The sequence below is a fragment of the Triturus cristatus genome, chromosome 4_2 (assembly GCF_964204655.1).
Source record: "Triturus cristatus chromosome 4_2, aTriCri1.1, whole genome shotgun sequence".
Lineage (NCBI taxonomy): Eukaryota > Metazoa > Chordata > Amphibia > Caudata > Salamandridae > Triturus > Triturus cristatus.
In genome coordinates, this window is record NC_140586.1 from 24,660,884 (window position 1) to 24,676,156 (window position 15,273).

Consider the following 15,273-nt stretch of genomic DNA (forward strand, 5'->3'; position numbering starts at 1 on the left):
GACATGTCTCCAGGGAGTAGCTACACTCCAATCAAAATCCCCAGAGGGAAGCCAATATTTGCAGCCCTGTTCAGCTTAGAAGCTGGGCGTCAGGAAGGAGCAAAAAGCTGGTGCAGAGGTGCCAGGGGTACCACCAACTGTCACTGCAGGACTCAAGAGGGAGGTAGGAGCCCTTACAGCCTGAAGGAGCAGTTTAGTATAAATGCTCAATGTTAAATTGTAATATCAAGGTATGTGAGAGTTTCTAAAAATTATTCCTTTCTCAGGGAAATATATAAAGTTCAATTGGTTTCAATCGGCAAAAAATGGGTAGGGCCCAGTCCCGGTACAACTCTGCAGATTCCATTTTCTTCCAGCCTGGGGAGAGGGTGGCTTCAGCCTTCTCTCTTGAATCTGCCCCGCATACACTGAAGACGCGTGCAGGCTTCCGTAGAGGTAACGTGTGTGTAGCCCAATTGGGCTGCACGAGTAACCTTGCACCTGGGAGGGGCCGCTCCCAAGTGGTAGCACGAGGAGCGTGTGTAAATTAATGGAAACGACGAATAAATCTTTGCAAGTAAATCTATGCAAAAAGGAAATAAAATTCAAACGATGGCGCAACACGCACCGATTATAAATAAACAACAAGACATTATGCACAGAGAGGCTGCAAAGTGGTCAAAGCGGCAATCATGCAGGAAGCTCGATCGTGAGGGCGCAATGAATACAGTAATTGATACAAAGTGCAATTTACTTAAAAAAATAGAACACATTGCGTTTCATGAACAGATATGCAAAATAGAGAGGCACTTATCTTGACTGCGGAGCAGCAAAGAAAGAGGCAGTAAGATGGTGCCTCCCTATTTTGTATATACAGGACACTGTTGATTGGCGGTTTATGGAGGCGTGGTTCAAAGCCTCATGGGAAATGTAGTGTTTACAATGTTTTACTGTTTTTTGATTGGCTGCTGTTTTTTGTATAGTAAAGATTGCATATTCGAAGCCTTCTGTCCGGTCATAGAATCTCCTTTTTGATTGTTCTTTTTGATTAGATATTACACATATTTAACTACTTGAATGAAGTCCAAGCCCAATCAAAATATTTACCAACAGTGAAACGCAGGTCCTAATATTTTAATTACCATGTAAATTGCAAATCTCCAACTATCCTGATTTTGAGGTCCTGCTAATACTTGTAAAAAAACACAATAACTTGCAAAACATTCGGGTGCGCCTGGAGGGCAGTCCTGGCGGGTGGCTGCTGTGTTTGGCCACAGAGGAGACAACCAGATCGCTGCTGTGACATTTCGGCTGGCAGTGAGTGGCCCTGCGGCCCTCCCCGCGCATCCCAGGCTGTTCGCTGCGAGGACCTCACGGAGGGCTGCGGCGGCTGCCATCTTGTCGACTATTTCGGGGGCCTATGTGAGCCTGCGACCCTTGGCGCTCCGATCTGCTGGTGATCTACGGCAGCTGTGAGGGTAAGTGACGGCGACGCGGCACGCTCTGAGGCCCTCCTGCTACGTTCACTCCTGCCCCCATGGCTGGCTGACATCAACACTGGGGAAGTGGACTGCCCCCGGTGCCCAGGACTTTGCCGCACTTCGACGAGCACCGCTGCTGGGCCCGCCTCTCTAGCACTTCCCACTCACAAGCCTCTGACTGGCGCACTGAGGGTGGTGGGAGCCAGGCCTGGAGTGTGACGCTGCTGCGTGGAGGGTGAAGCTTGACCACATCAGAGGCTCCCGGGGTCTGCTGCGGCTGCAACCTTGCAGATTGAGCCGTGGCCTGTGGAGGACTGCGGCCTCGGACGGAGAAGTCCAGCGATTGGGCAGGTGGGCATCGGAGGCGCGGAGCGCTCTGCGGCCCTACTGTTCTCCCTTCTGCCCCCCCAGGACTGGCCTCCGTTGCAGCGGATCTTCGGTGGGCACCCATGCTTGGCTCGCCTCCCCAGCGCCACGCTTCTGTGGACCCTTGCCCTGGACGCTGTAGCGGATAGCCACGGGACTGCCCCCTCGGGGGTGCTGACGTCCCCCCCCCAGAGTATTGGGGTCTCTCCCTGTCAGTGCCGGCATGGCGGTGGGAGCGGAATGGAGGCTGAGGCCGAAGGTGAGCTGCCCCCCCGGGACCTCAAGTTGTGGGTTGCACTACGCTGTCCTCCACCAACCCCCGCACATCGACTAGCAAATGCGGACGGACCCCCACCTCACTATAGCGCCTGCCACGGTCGCAGTGCCGCCTGGTGGTGGACGCTCTCGGGGCCCTCTACGCAGTGGCATGACCTCCCTGCTCCTGTTGTGGTGCACCCCTGTCTCTGTGGCTGGACGGACGCGCTGGCCTTCCCACCGATAGACAACACGTTGAAGGACGGCACTACATACCGGCAACAGATCCCTGAACGAGTCTGAGTGGTTTTCTGCCTCTGGGCCCCAGCTATGCCACGCTCCCAGGCCCGCAAGAAGATACCGGTGATGACTCTGTGGAGCAAGGTCGCTCAACCTGACACGGCGATGCAGTTCACGGCGCCCCCGCCGACTCAGGTGGATGAAGGGCCCTCAGCACCGGTCACGCACGGTTATATGATGGACCAGTTCCTCCAGGAGATACCCACTGATCTCTCTTCCCTCAAAGAAGAATTTAGATCCAGTCCCTGCGATGTCTGCAAGGATGTGACTGAGGTGGGTGATCGGGTCGACGATCTGGAGCGGACGGTGGATGCTCGGTCTGAGGACCAAGAGATGCTGATGCGGCGCATTAGTGCCCTGGAAGACCAGCATATCGAACCACAGGCTAAGCAGGGGGACCTGGAAAATAGGAGCAGCAGCAACAACATCCTCATATGGGGGGGGTGGCGACTGGCGCTGAAGGCGCGGACATCATGGCGTTCACGGCGGAGCTTCTGCAGACGGCACGCGGGGATGATGATGCCTCTCCACCTGCCCTAGACCGGGCCCATAGAGTCCGAGGGGTGACTCCCCGCAGGGGTAGTGGTTCGGACATCCTCACCAGGGTGCACTTCTACACTGAGAAGGAGGCGATCATGGAGGCGGCACGAAGCCAGGCAGAGATTAATTTCCAGGGGCACGTCATTCAGCTTTATCAGGACCGCTCCGCTGTCACACTCCGTAAGCGGCATGACTTTAAGCCTGTCACAGACAAACTTCGAACACATGGCATCCGCTACCAGTGGGGCCACCCCTTTGCGCTTATATTCCCGTGGGAGGGCAGGCATCGATCGCTGCACTCATTAGCTGAGGCCAAGGCTCTATTGGACATACCGAATGAGCAACCGGCAAGTGACGGCCCCCCTTCTACCAACCATGATCTCAAACCCCGGTGGACCACGGTTCCACTGCGACGCTCCAACAACAACGCCCTGGCCTCTCGTCTCAGGAGGCCAGAGCGTTGCTTGTTGAGGCACGGAAAGATGTCATTGAACACTTGCGTGGCCTCAGTGGGGGCCTCTCCCCAGCACGCTCCACCACTGGCTCTCTCTAATGTTGTGCCACTACTGTCTGCTGTGACTCTCTGAAGTGGCCACCAGCACTTCATGCTGTTTGCCAGCAGCGCCCTCCCACAATCCTGTTGCTTTGTGTACGCTCCTCTGGACTTTGGAAGGGGTGCATGTTGATGATCTCTCTGCCCGCCCCTGCTGGGCGGCTCTCTGATGGGCCCCGGGACATGCGGGCCCTAATCTGACGGTGTTGCGATCCTCTACCTGTCACCTGGATGGTCCGCCTCTCCAACCCTGCTCCTATGGAGGGTGACTCCTCTAGCGGGACCAGAGCACCTCAGTGCCGGTTTCCGCCCCAGGACCGGGACTTGTTGGGATCTGTTGGCCCGTTATTGACTGTTCTGTTCTTTTTGTTACCTATACAGGTCATCCGGGACGCTTCTTCTATTTCTGCTCCTGAGACACACGGGGTATAACTGGGAGGGGGAACCTTGGGAGGTGCCGGCGCTCTCCCTTCTCGAGGGGGGCGACGCATCCTGGAGATCATATGGAGGGAGATGCCTTACTTGAACCCGGGGAGGGGTGGGGGCGGACACATGGGGAGGAGATGTGGTCTCTTGTTTACACGACACCACCTAACGCCTTAGCGCTGTGCTTCCCTCCATGACTGATGAGGTTACCCCTCAAGATCCCCCCCTCCTCGTGCAGGCACCAAATTGCTCTCTCTAAATGTCCGCGGCTTGAACTCCCCTAACAAGCATAGGCAAATCTGGCGATACATCCTACATCACGACCCTGACGTAGTGGTCCTACAGGACACCCATTTGATGAAGGCGGATGTGCATCGTATGGCGCATCTGAAATATCCCCTGCGATAGTGGACATACACAGACTCCAAGACTTTGGGGGTGGTGATTCTTTGCAAGACCGGGTACTGCACATCTGTCTCAAATATCACCCGGGATGGGGAGGGAAGCTACTTGCGACTGCAGCTCATGCGGAGACACATTGCTCCTTAATGTGTATGTCCCTAATACTTCCCAAAACACCTATCTCCAGCGCATACTCTCTGACCAGCTTAAGGGCGTAGAAGGGGATGTGGCAGTGTGTGGAGACTTTAATCTGGCTTGGGACCCCGTCCTGGACCGGAGTAATGCAACTCTGTGGGGACGATGTCGGTGCACCTTAAAAGGGATAGCGAGGGCTGAGGCCTTGTGGACGCTTTGCGGTACAAACACCCCAACGTTCGGGATTATTCCCATTACTCACATGTGCACATATCCTACTCCCACATTGACTATGCTTTAGTTACGCCTTCCCGCCTCACTTGCTTGCACACCGCGCAGCTCTCTGACATTTCCATCTCTGACCATGCGCATTTAGAACTCACTTGGGAGGATTGACCCGCAAGCGCGGCAGACCCACCCCGCTGTCACTTGCCGCACCAGCTGCTGCGCGACCTGGTGGATGTGGAGGAGATTCGGAAGGGTATTATAGAGTATTTTCAGCTCAGCGCATCCCCTGCGATTTCCCTACACGCCTTGTGGGATGGGTTCAAAGCTACAATCCGGGCATCATCACCTCTCTCGCCATAGCTAGAGGGCGTGAGGTAAAGCTAGTAGAATCTAAACTCACTGTGGAAATTTAACTCTTGGAGCTCACAGACAAGGAGGCCCCCACCCGTCATTCTAAACGGTAACTTGCGCTACTGCGGGGCCAACTGCGCACACACTGCGTGGGCAAGGCCGAACGTGCTCTGCTGTCCCTGTGGCAAAACTGCTATGATGGGGGGGACAAGGTAGGCCGGCTCCTTGCTGGTAAACTGCGGCAGTGTCAGGCGAAGGCCCATATTGCTAAGATCCAGACGGGTACTTCCACATAGGCGACTGCTGAAAAGGATAAGGCGGAGGCTTTCCGGGCCTATTATCAGCAACTCTACTCTCGGGAAGATCCTTCTCCCAAGCGCTTACACTCCTTCTTAGCTGCTTGTCACTGGGACTTCTTGCCCAAGCATCACGCCACCCTCCTTGATAGTCCCATCACTCCGGAGGAACTAGGCACAGCTCTTAAGCGTCTTCCCCTTGGCAAGGCCTCAGGAACGGATGGACTGCCTGTGCATTGTTACCTTGTCTTCCTCCCACAGCTTCAGGACCACCTCCTGAAGGTTTTTAACTCTTGCACAGATACCACGGGTCTCACCCCCACCATGGCCATGGTGGAGATCTTCCTTATACCCAAAGCAGATAAGGACCCGGCGTTGTGTTCCTCTTACCGCCCCATAGCTTTGCTCAACACAGATGCTAAGATTTTCACCAAAATCATGGCGTTGCGTCTTGAGCCTCATCTGCCGGGTCTCATCGACCCGGATCAGGTAGGGTTCATCCACCATCGTCAGGGTGCGGATAACGTCCGCCGTGTAGCGCACCTCGTTGAAAAGGTTCGACACCTCAACATCCCTATGTGCCTTCTCTCGCTTGACGCAGAGAAGGCGTTCGACCGCGTCGACTGGTCCTATCTCCGCGCCATGCTGTGCAAAATAGGTCTGGGACAGGAGTTTATCTCGAAGATCATGGCGTCGTATGTGACCCATGCTGCTAGCATTCCACTTAATGGAGGCAGGGGTGTCCACTCTCACCCCTCCTCTTTGCACTGGCAGTAGAGCTCCTGCCTATACGGGTGAGAGAACTGGAGGGCATTAAGGGAGTGACTTTTGGAGGCCAAGAACATAAGATCAACCTTTTTCCTGATGATCTTTTACTCACATTGCCCAAACCCCAGTTGTCGCTTCCATGTGTGGTGGACACCCTGCGGACATTTGAGGCTGTCTCTGGCTTTAAAATCAATCTCTCCAAATCGTACGCCCTTAACATTAATATCCTGGCCCCGGCAACTAGCCTACTGCGAGGGCTGATCTTGCGCCGCTCCGTACTAGCTGACCTACATCGGTGGAAGCCCCTGCATATTTCGTGGCTGGGGCTCATCAATGTCCTTAAGATGAATATCTTACCCCGGGTTCTCTACCTATTCCAAACGCTCCCGATCCCGCAAGCGGACATTCAGCGCCTACAAGCTGATCTGAATGCTTTTGTATGGAATGGAAGAAGCCCACGGTTGGCGCATTCTCTTCTGATGCGTCCGCGTGACAGGGGAGGCCTGTCTTGTCCAAATCTTCAGGACTACTATTGGGCAGCGCATCTGAGGTACATCTCCGAGTGGGTTGTAAGGGAGAGTGAAAAGCATTGATGCCACATGGATCGGGCTCTCATAAGCCATCTACTCTTGGCGGCGCGACAACTTGTAGCATGCACGTGGAAGCACAACTCGGCCCCTTCCATAGCTCAGTGGTTCGTTCGGGTGTGGCATGCACTGGCTATGGAGAGGCTCTCACACAATATAGCCAATACTGAAAAGAAATTTCAGCGCATCTGGCAGTCTTTGCTCTCTAATCTCATGCGCATCAAATTCACTTGCTTTAGTCCCCCGAAGCTCAGAGCCTTGCAACTCTTCCCAAGCAATTGAAAGGTGCATTAACCCCAGTTTGATGGTAGCCCGGTCGTACTGGGATTGTTAGTTAATCTACCCGCTGTCATCGGCCCACCCCCCCCTCCCTCCCCCTGCGTAGTCTGCGGCGCTCAAGCACCACTTGACATGTCATGACCTGTGCGGTTATTGTTACTTTCCTCTTATTGTTATTCTTTTTCTACTACAGCTGCCATGGTAGAATGTTCCCCAGCATACATCTACACTTCGCCTACCGGGCATACCGAATGTTTGGGGCCTTTATGGGTTGCCCGTCGTTGGCTGGCCATGTGGCGCAATATTAATACTTACTGCTACCACACATTAGTCGTCTCGGTCTGCGGCCTCGGACCCTCGACCTAATCAGCACATATTGCCCCTAGTTGGTTCTCGGTCACTTATGACTTTTGGGCTTTTCCACACCTCCATGAATCCATGATGCACTGTTTTATTTGACATGGCCGGCCCGAAGGGGTTGTAGGCGACTTGCTGTGTACTTGCATATTGCTATGCTTGCTATTTCGTAACGCTGCAGGCCCGAACAGGGTTGTAGGCACTATGCCGTGTTCACCAATATTTGCCTGCAATAAAGGTTTTTGAAACTGAAAAAATAAAAAAAGCTGACTGCTGTTCCTTCTGCCTATTTAGAGTGTAAAGCCAGTTGTTCGCTCAAAATTGGGCTCACAGGACATCTGCCAACTTTTAGTTGACGTCCCACTTCCACCAAACTCTAAATAACCCAATTACTCAAGCTTTAGGAAGTAGTGAAGTTAGTTTCATTATCCAACAAACTGGATTGTTGTTAGAGGTGATTGGCGGCTTATCGAGCATTGTTGTGTTTTTGAAAAAACTCTCAATTTCTTTCTTCTCCTAGTTTGGATGCTCTGTGTTTGTGAAGAGAGCTTTTTAGAATAGGTAATAGTTGAACCTCATGACCCTCTCTAAAGTGACCGGTTTATCTCCCAATCCCTACAATAGTATATATTCCCTCAATTTAAACTTGAATCAACTAAACAAGAAATTGTATTTAAGTTTTTTAACTTTAAGTGCATCGACACCATAGCGACTTTGAGAAAATGGCAGAAACGTTGTGGTGAGACTCGTCCAACCACTGTGAATGACAGTCTTTTTTTAAGAGTGTCGACAGTGCAGTTGAGTGCTTCGCCAATAGGAGGCACTGTTGAGGCTTGCCTCCTTGTAACTCCGGGAACTCCTCTGTCCCAAGCGTGGCAGGAGAATCACAAGGCTGGCCACCGTTTCCTGATGGCATTAGGGTAAGATAGGGTAGTGCAATTTGTGGTCGTGAACAGGAATAGCTTAACTCTTGCAAGCAACAGTTGGCATCACCAAGAACAAAAAAGTTAAAATGGCAGGTGCAGCGTATGATATTCACTGCCGGGCCTGCCTTGGACCTACTTTGAGCCCACCGTGCAACCTTAACTTGGAACTTCTACATTTTGTTTAACACAAAAATTTGACTGGAGAATTTTATGGAGAACAGTAGGCTGTTGGACAGGTGCAGCGGACTTCTGTTTTTCCAGAGGTAGGGAATTTGTACTGGGATCAGCTCTGAATGATTTCCAGATGTTCATCGAGGGCACTGTTTGACCTCTGATATTATTTAAGCTATTGCCATCTTTCCACACTTTGAATCATGTGGTCCTCCTCTGCTGCCTTTCTTGGTGTGGTGGCAGGAAGAGCTGCTCTCCATTGGCTCTCTACATGCCCTTCCAACTTTGAACCCTTGTATCACCGATACACTCCGTGGACTTCTGGCATGAGGTTTGCAGCGCACTTATGACTTGAGTCTCCAAATTAAAGAACGGTGTTAGTATTGTTGGTTGGCCTCTGTACCCAGCTCTGGATGCCACAGGCCAACCAACAATACCTTGAACCTCTTTAAGTTGGCAACTGAAGCCATGAGCGCCCCAGCTAAACTCGTGCAGAATCCTACGGATTGGCGGATGTGGCAGAACTGTCTCACGGCGAGATGTTTGTAGTAGATAACATGAGATATTTGGAGAACTGACTGGCGGTCTCAGTCTACGGACACCATCTAATTTTTTTGTTCCTGGAAATGAAAATGAGAAAGCTGGTGCCAACCAACTCAGGAGGAGCTGTAGTGATAGATGACCTCATCACAAGCTGACCATGCTGAGGTTATGCCCACCCAGAATTGGAGCAGCGCACCCCCACACCCGGACCTTTCCAAGATTTGGACATTGCAGGTGACCTCTTTGGCCTGACCTGACCATAAACATTGGTCCCTTTGTCCAGTAAGTTGTTCGCATTTTATACTTACAGGAGCATCTGCACAGACCATTGCAGATTAAACAAATGGATGATCCAGTAGTGAAAACTTTGCTAGTTGCCATTCTCCCTGAACTGGACTGAGGCCAAGTCCCACAAAGATTCTGGAAGTGCTGGTGTTGCTGAACCACACAGAGAGAAAAACCCGCCCACGTGAGTCTGCATCAGAGACCCGATATTGCTCCCATGCAGCTGCCCACAAAACAAGAACTGGCGCACAGTGCATCTGTGTAGGAGAGTGGCATCGACTGCATAGTTGCCCCCAACTTTTTGCTGATGTTTTGACTGTTTTAAGACACTAGCCAGGCAGTGGCCCTGCTATCCAGGACCCCAGCCTATCTGCTTCCTCTCTTAAATGATGTGAGTACCCTAGGTACAAGCCAATTGGATACTGAGGATACCCTGGTAGTCCCTTGTAGATGGTACCCTAGGTACCCAGGGCATGGGTCCCTCAGTAGGCCTACCAGGGCTGCAGCACTTATTGTGCCACCCTGGGACAGCCATACAAATTGACACCACCAGACCACTACTGTAGTCTGAGTAAGGTGGTGCTAGCACCCCTTACAGGGATATAGGTACCCTATATCCCACCCCATTACAACACATATACTCTCATAGGTCACCCCTATAGCAGGCCTTGGTAATCCTACAAGGCAGGGTGCTGAGGTATGTGTGTGGGGGGACCCCTACCTGAGTAGGGCCCCTCTGCAACCTTCGTAAAACCATTGCTGGGTTGTTTGTAGTGTAGCCATACCATATACTCCTAACCGCATTATAAGTCTATCGCGATAACTTGAGAATGGCTACACAGAACCATATCGTGTTTGGTGTCAAACATGTAGGAATCATACCCCCAGTCCAGCCATGGGCATGAGGGCACGATTCCCCCCTGCTAGAAGGGCGATATGGGAAAAGCGGCAGAATTTAGACACCAATTTAAAAGTGCACCCGTAGTACAAAATGGATGCTACCAGCCACCCACACGACTCTGGCTGCCTGTTGCTGGGGAAAATCCCAGCATCGGCAGCTGGACAATAGGGATCCTGTTGCAGGGAGGTGCCAGCACCTCCCCAGACAGACTATGTGGATTGGAACTGGGTGGGTGCACCGTAGGATGCCTTTCAGTTGCACGTAGGCAGCTACAGCGCCTACATTCTGCATACACCGCCTGGAACCGGTTCAGGGGCATCCTGCCCCTCGCCCAGGCGGGAAACAAACAAAGGGGAGAGGGTGTAGCCACCCTTTCCCGCCTCACCTCTCATTGGTGGACACTACTCTGGACACTCCCCTAATCTTGGGGATAAAGGTGAATAACGTGGCCCCAGAGCCTCAGATTAATCTTGGACTTTACAGACTTGACCTTCGACGAGCTGCTGCCCAGCTGACTGAAGAAATCTCCCTTGGGGTAAAGGAGTTACCCCCCTGCTTGGCAGGCACCTGAAACACTGCAAGTGACCGGGTTGGAACTTCGCTGCTCCTATGGACTTTGTCGACTCCCAGCGCCCTTGAGGTGGGTTTCCTGAGCATCCCAGAGGCCAGTGAGTGTGCACAGCAAGGCTGAGCACCGTGGACCGCGTGGGTGCCGAGATCCCCAATACCCCAGGACTCCAGCCACCTCTTGCATAGCACACGACCCTGACCAGTGGGGAAGTTGTGCTTTGGCCCAAACTTGAGCCAACCTCTCAGCAGCAATTGTGCTAAAGACCAGCACCCTAGCTCACTCCGGTGGCCCGTGGGCTCCCTTTTACGCACTCCAAATTGCTGCCATCCGCTGTCCCTTGTCTCTCGACTTGTGGGCCCTGGCGGAGGACAATCTTAACTTTCAAGTGTTCCCCTGGTTGCTCCAGGCCTGCTCTAGAGTCTTCTTGAAGGAGACCTCTCACAGACCTCGTGGGTCTGCACCAGTAGCTGGTTTGTTTATCTTACGTGGGTTGCGGTTGCCAAGGCTTAGTGGATCCAATCCGGACACTAAGACCGCAGCGACCCTCATCCGACGTGGGACAGTCGCCCTCCAGAAGCTGGCCTTCCTTGAAGCCTCCCGGAGCCCGTGGCTGCAGATCCAAGCTACACCTCTTTCCACTTGAAGCACCCGACATTGAAGGGCTCTTTCCTTTGAGCTCCCTGGTCACTGTGCCGTGACCCAGACTCTGTCCCCTCTGCTTTCAGGTTCTTCTCTACAAGATCTACAACTTCAATCTTCACGGCATCATCGACGCTTTTGGCTAGCAGCAGTTTTGTACATTTTCCCATTGAAAATCAGCCAGCGACCCGACATCGAAAACGACCTATGCACCCGGCTTCCCTGGGGCAGGTAACAGTGGTACCTCGGTACTCTAGTGGTAGTGGGCTCTTCAAAAGCTTAACTCTAAGTTTTCACCTTTGAACTCCTGCTAGAAGTGTCTTTAATCTGTTTAAATCAAACCGCGACATTCTCCATAGGCTATAATAGAGATCCCGATAGCAGCTATTTTTCCAGTGCTATTTATTGTATCTATCAATGCTTGTTTGAATTGTAACTTTGCCTCTAGCCTCATAAAGAGACTTGTGGGATTCTGTTTAGAATAAATACATATATTTTATATATATACCTGTGTGGACTACTCTTTCATTTGGTCATTCAAGAGGTTATCTATGGTAAAACAATAAGCTTAACACTCCTTCAAGACTTAGCCTGAAGGCTGCTCTCCACAGCTACCACTAGGATAGCTTTCTTTAAAGGTTGTCTTTAACCTATCACCATAAGAGTCGAATTGGACTGGTACGAGGTGTCCCCAATAACTAGAGGACAGCATATGCCAGGCCAACTTCTCACATTGGTGTGCAGCGGTTGGATTCAAGCTTGCCATTTTTTTACCAGATAACAAATTGAACTTCTAAAGTGAAAGCCACTAGGTACCAAAGGTACATATAAATTCAAGCTTAGAATACAATAAGTTCTACTGAACTTAGGAGTTGTGTGTAGAGGGTTTAGCACACCTTGAGTACAACTCAAGAAAGGGTTCAGTAGGCCACACCTAGTGAAGGTAGATACACCAGTACCACTACACTAGAAAATGTCTTTGCATTCAGGTGCCCATAAGGCTCTGGAAGGACCCCTTAGGGTCCCAGCCAACAAATATGATCATCTCTCCTTTGCTGATCTCAGGGAGATGTGCACCACTAGGAATCTTAAGACAAACAAAGGTGCCAATAATCAACGTCTCAGGGAAATCCTGCTCATAGCAGACTTTAAGCAGACTTTAGTGTCTGATGGGGTAGACGAGTTGGGTGGGCATCCCTCAGAAGAGGACACTCCCAGAGTGGACTCTGATGAGGACCAGGAAGAGGATAATGACCCTGACCTGGAAGAAGACAACTCACAATCTGGAGGTGAAGGCCCAAGAGGCACTCCCTCCATCCCTAAAGGGAGAGTGGTGGATCCAAACAGAAGGAACAGATCCCCCTCAGTGGGGTCCAACCATTCTAGGAGATCCAAAAGGGCCTCTGCCTCTCCTCAGAGGAGAGAATCCTCCCAAGAGAGGAAATGCAGACTGCTCCAGTTTGAGCAGGCAAAACTTCAGCTCAGGAGAGAACAGTTAGCATTAGACAGGGAGTCCCTGGAGCTTCAGAAAGCTTCAAGAAAGTAGGGTCTAGAGACCCCTGGTGGCAGTAATGAACCCCTAGAGTTAGAGAGAAAGCTCCTGACAATAGGAACCTCCATAAGATTGTGCCCCCCTATCATACAGAGGATGACATCCACAAATGGATCACTGCTCTTGAGAGGGCCTGTAAAGTACAAAGGGTCCCAGTAGAGCAGTGAGCAGCAATCCTGTGGCTCTCCTTCCTTTGCAGACAAAGGTAGAGACAAGCTCCTCTCTGTAAGAGAAGAGGATGCAGATGATTACTATATCTTGAAAGATGCTTTAATAGATGGGTTTGGCTTAACCACTGATCAGTACAGACTTAAGTTCAGAGACAACCAGAAAGCACAGAATCAAGATTGGGTAGACTTTGTTGATTGTGCTACCAAGGCCCTGGAAGGTTGGTTAACTGGCAGTAAAGTGAATGATTACCAAGGATTGTACAATCTCATAATAAGGGAGCAGATCCTTAACAATTGTCAGAATCAGCTCTTACATCAGCACCTGGTAGACTCTGATCTGACCTCTCCCCAAGAATTGGGAAAGAAGGCAGACAAATGGGTCAGACCCAGGATTAAGCAGAAGGTCCAGCCCTTGGGGGGTGCAACTAAAAAGGAAGATGCCAAGAACTCTGAGAAGGGTGGGGAAAAGGGAAAAGACCAGCAGTCTTCAACAGGCCCCCAAAAATCAGCATCTGACAATACCCAGTCCAACAAGGCTAAGCAGCCAAGTGTCAGGGTGTCAGCAGCACAAGGTAAACAGGCTAGCCACTAACCTTATGAAACAGCCAGCAGGGACGACAGCTGTGTAGAAAGACCTCCCTATTCGCCCAGACACTGCCTCCCACCCAGTAATGGACTCTGGTATGGAGGGAAGCACCTCGGGGAACAGGGAAGAGAATAGCCGATCAGGAATAGCTGGGGTGTGTGTTGGGCGAAGGTTTCCGTTCCACACGGCTTGGAGTAGGCTGCAGAAGGGTGAGAACATAAGCATTAATACCGAACAGGGCATGCACTAGACCAAGACATCTCTGATAGGTTTGTTCCCAAACTACTCACAAGGCCTTTGTATGGGATTGCTAGGGCGTAGGGGGTTCCACTCCCTCCCTGGTTTGCATGCGCCGAATGTCAGGGGTGACGTGAGCGCCAAGGTAATGGACTGTAGTTCAGGCGTGGTAGAAGGTAAACCATCGGGCTGTTCACACACAGCCGATGTATGGGAAGCGATAGTTCGATCCGCTTATACCCAACCACCACCACCTCTGTGTCACGGAGTTGTATCCCTGATTATTATGAAATCTGTTTATTAGCATTTTGTTAATATAGACACAGCATAAATCATAAATGTAACATCTCACAGGCAATGAGTCTGGTACTCGGAGGAGTCTCCGCCAATTGTGAATGCGGTGAACCACAGGATCTATCGCCACTACGATGTGTGGAGTAATGCAAACTGATAAGTGTCAGGGCCACCGCCCGCATTTAAACAGATTCATGGAACAACAAAAAGGGGGAAAAACAGGTTAAACAACAGAAGCCCAACAGAACAACAGCAGCAGGTTCGATCTTTGACCACACGACCCTCAAGATACCTCCCCCCAGTCCACCCCCCCTTCCCCGGCCCGGCCCCCCATCCCCCGTTACATATCGTCCCATTAAAGGCAATTGTCATTGTCCGCACATCCGCCCGGCTCGGCTAAGACCTCCCCGCCAATCCCCAGAGTGGGTCTCCCAGTCTCGCCTCTGTTCCCCTCCCCTCCAGGAAGTGGCTCCGCAGTATGTGTCCCACAGAGTCCCAGGGCATCCCCATCCAGCTGCATCAGGGCCTGCAAGTGTACGTCCCATTGATTCGCTATGGGTGTGCGTCTGAGGCCTAACGTTTCCTCCCGCAAGAGAGCCGTACCCTCCGCCCCCGCCCACACCAGCAGGGAACTCTGCCCCGCCTGCGCCCGGGGGGGCTCAGCCGCCTTCCAGCGCTTAGTAATTAACCGCTTCGCCACAATCAGGCCCAGGTCGAGGAAACGACAGGCAACCTTCGTGGGGGGATGTGAGAAGTTGGCCTGGTATATGATGTTCACTAGTTAAAGTGCCCACCTTGTACCATGCCAAGCAACCCTTATGGTGTGGTTGTAAGTCAACCTTTTCGGACTAGCTGCCCTAGTGGTAGCGTAGGCTAAGCAGTCTTTGAGGCTAAACTCGTGAAGCGTGTTAAGCAAGCTGTTTTACCAAATGCAACCCCCTTTTATACCAATGAAAGGACACCACACAGATATATATTCAAAATATATATGTATTTATTTCTCAAAGTAACCCCTAGTCTCTTTATGAGCACAGGAGCACAAATCGTCAAACAAGATTACAGTAGAATACACAGAAGTTGCACTTTATATGGATA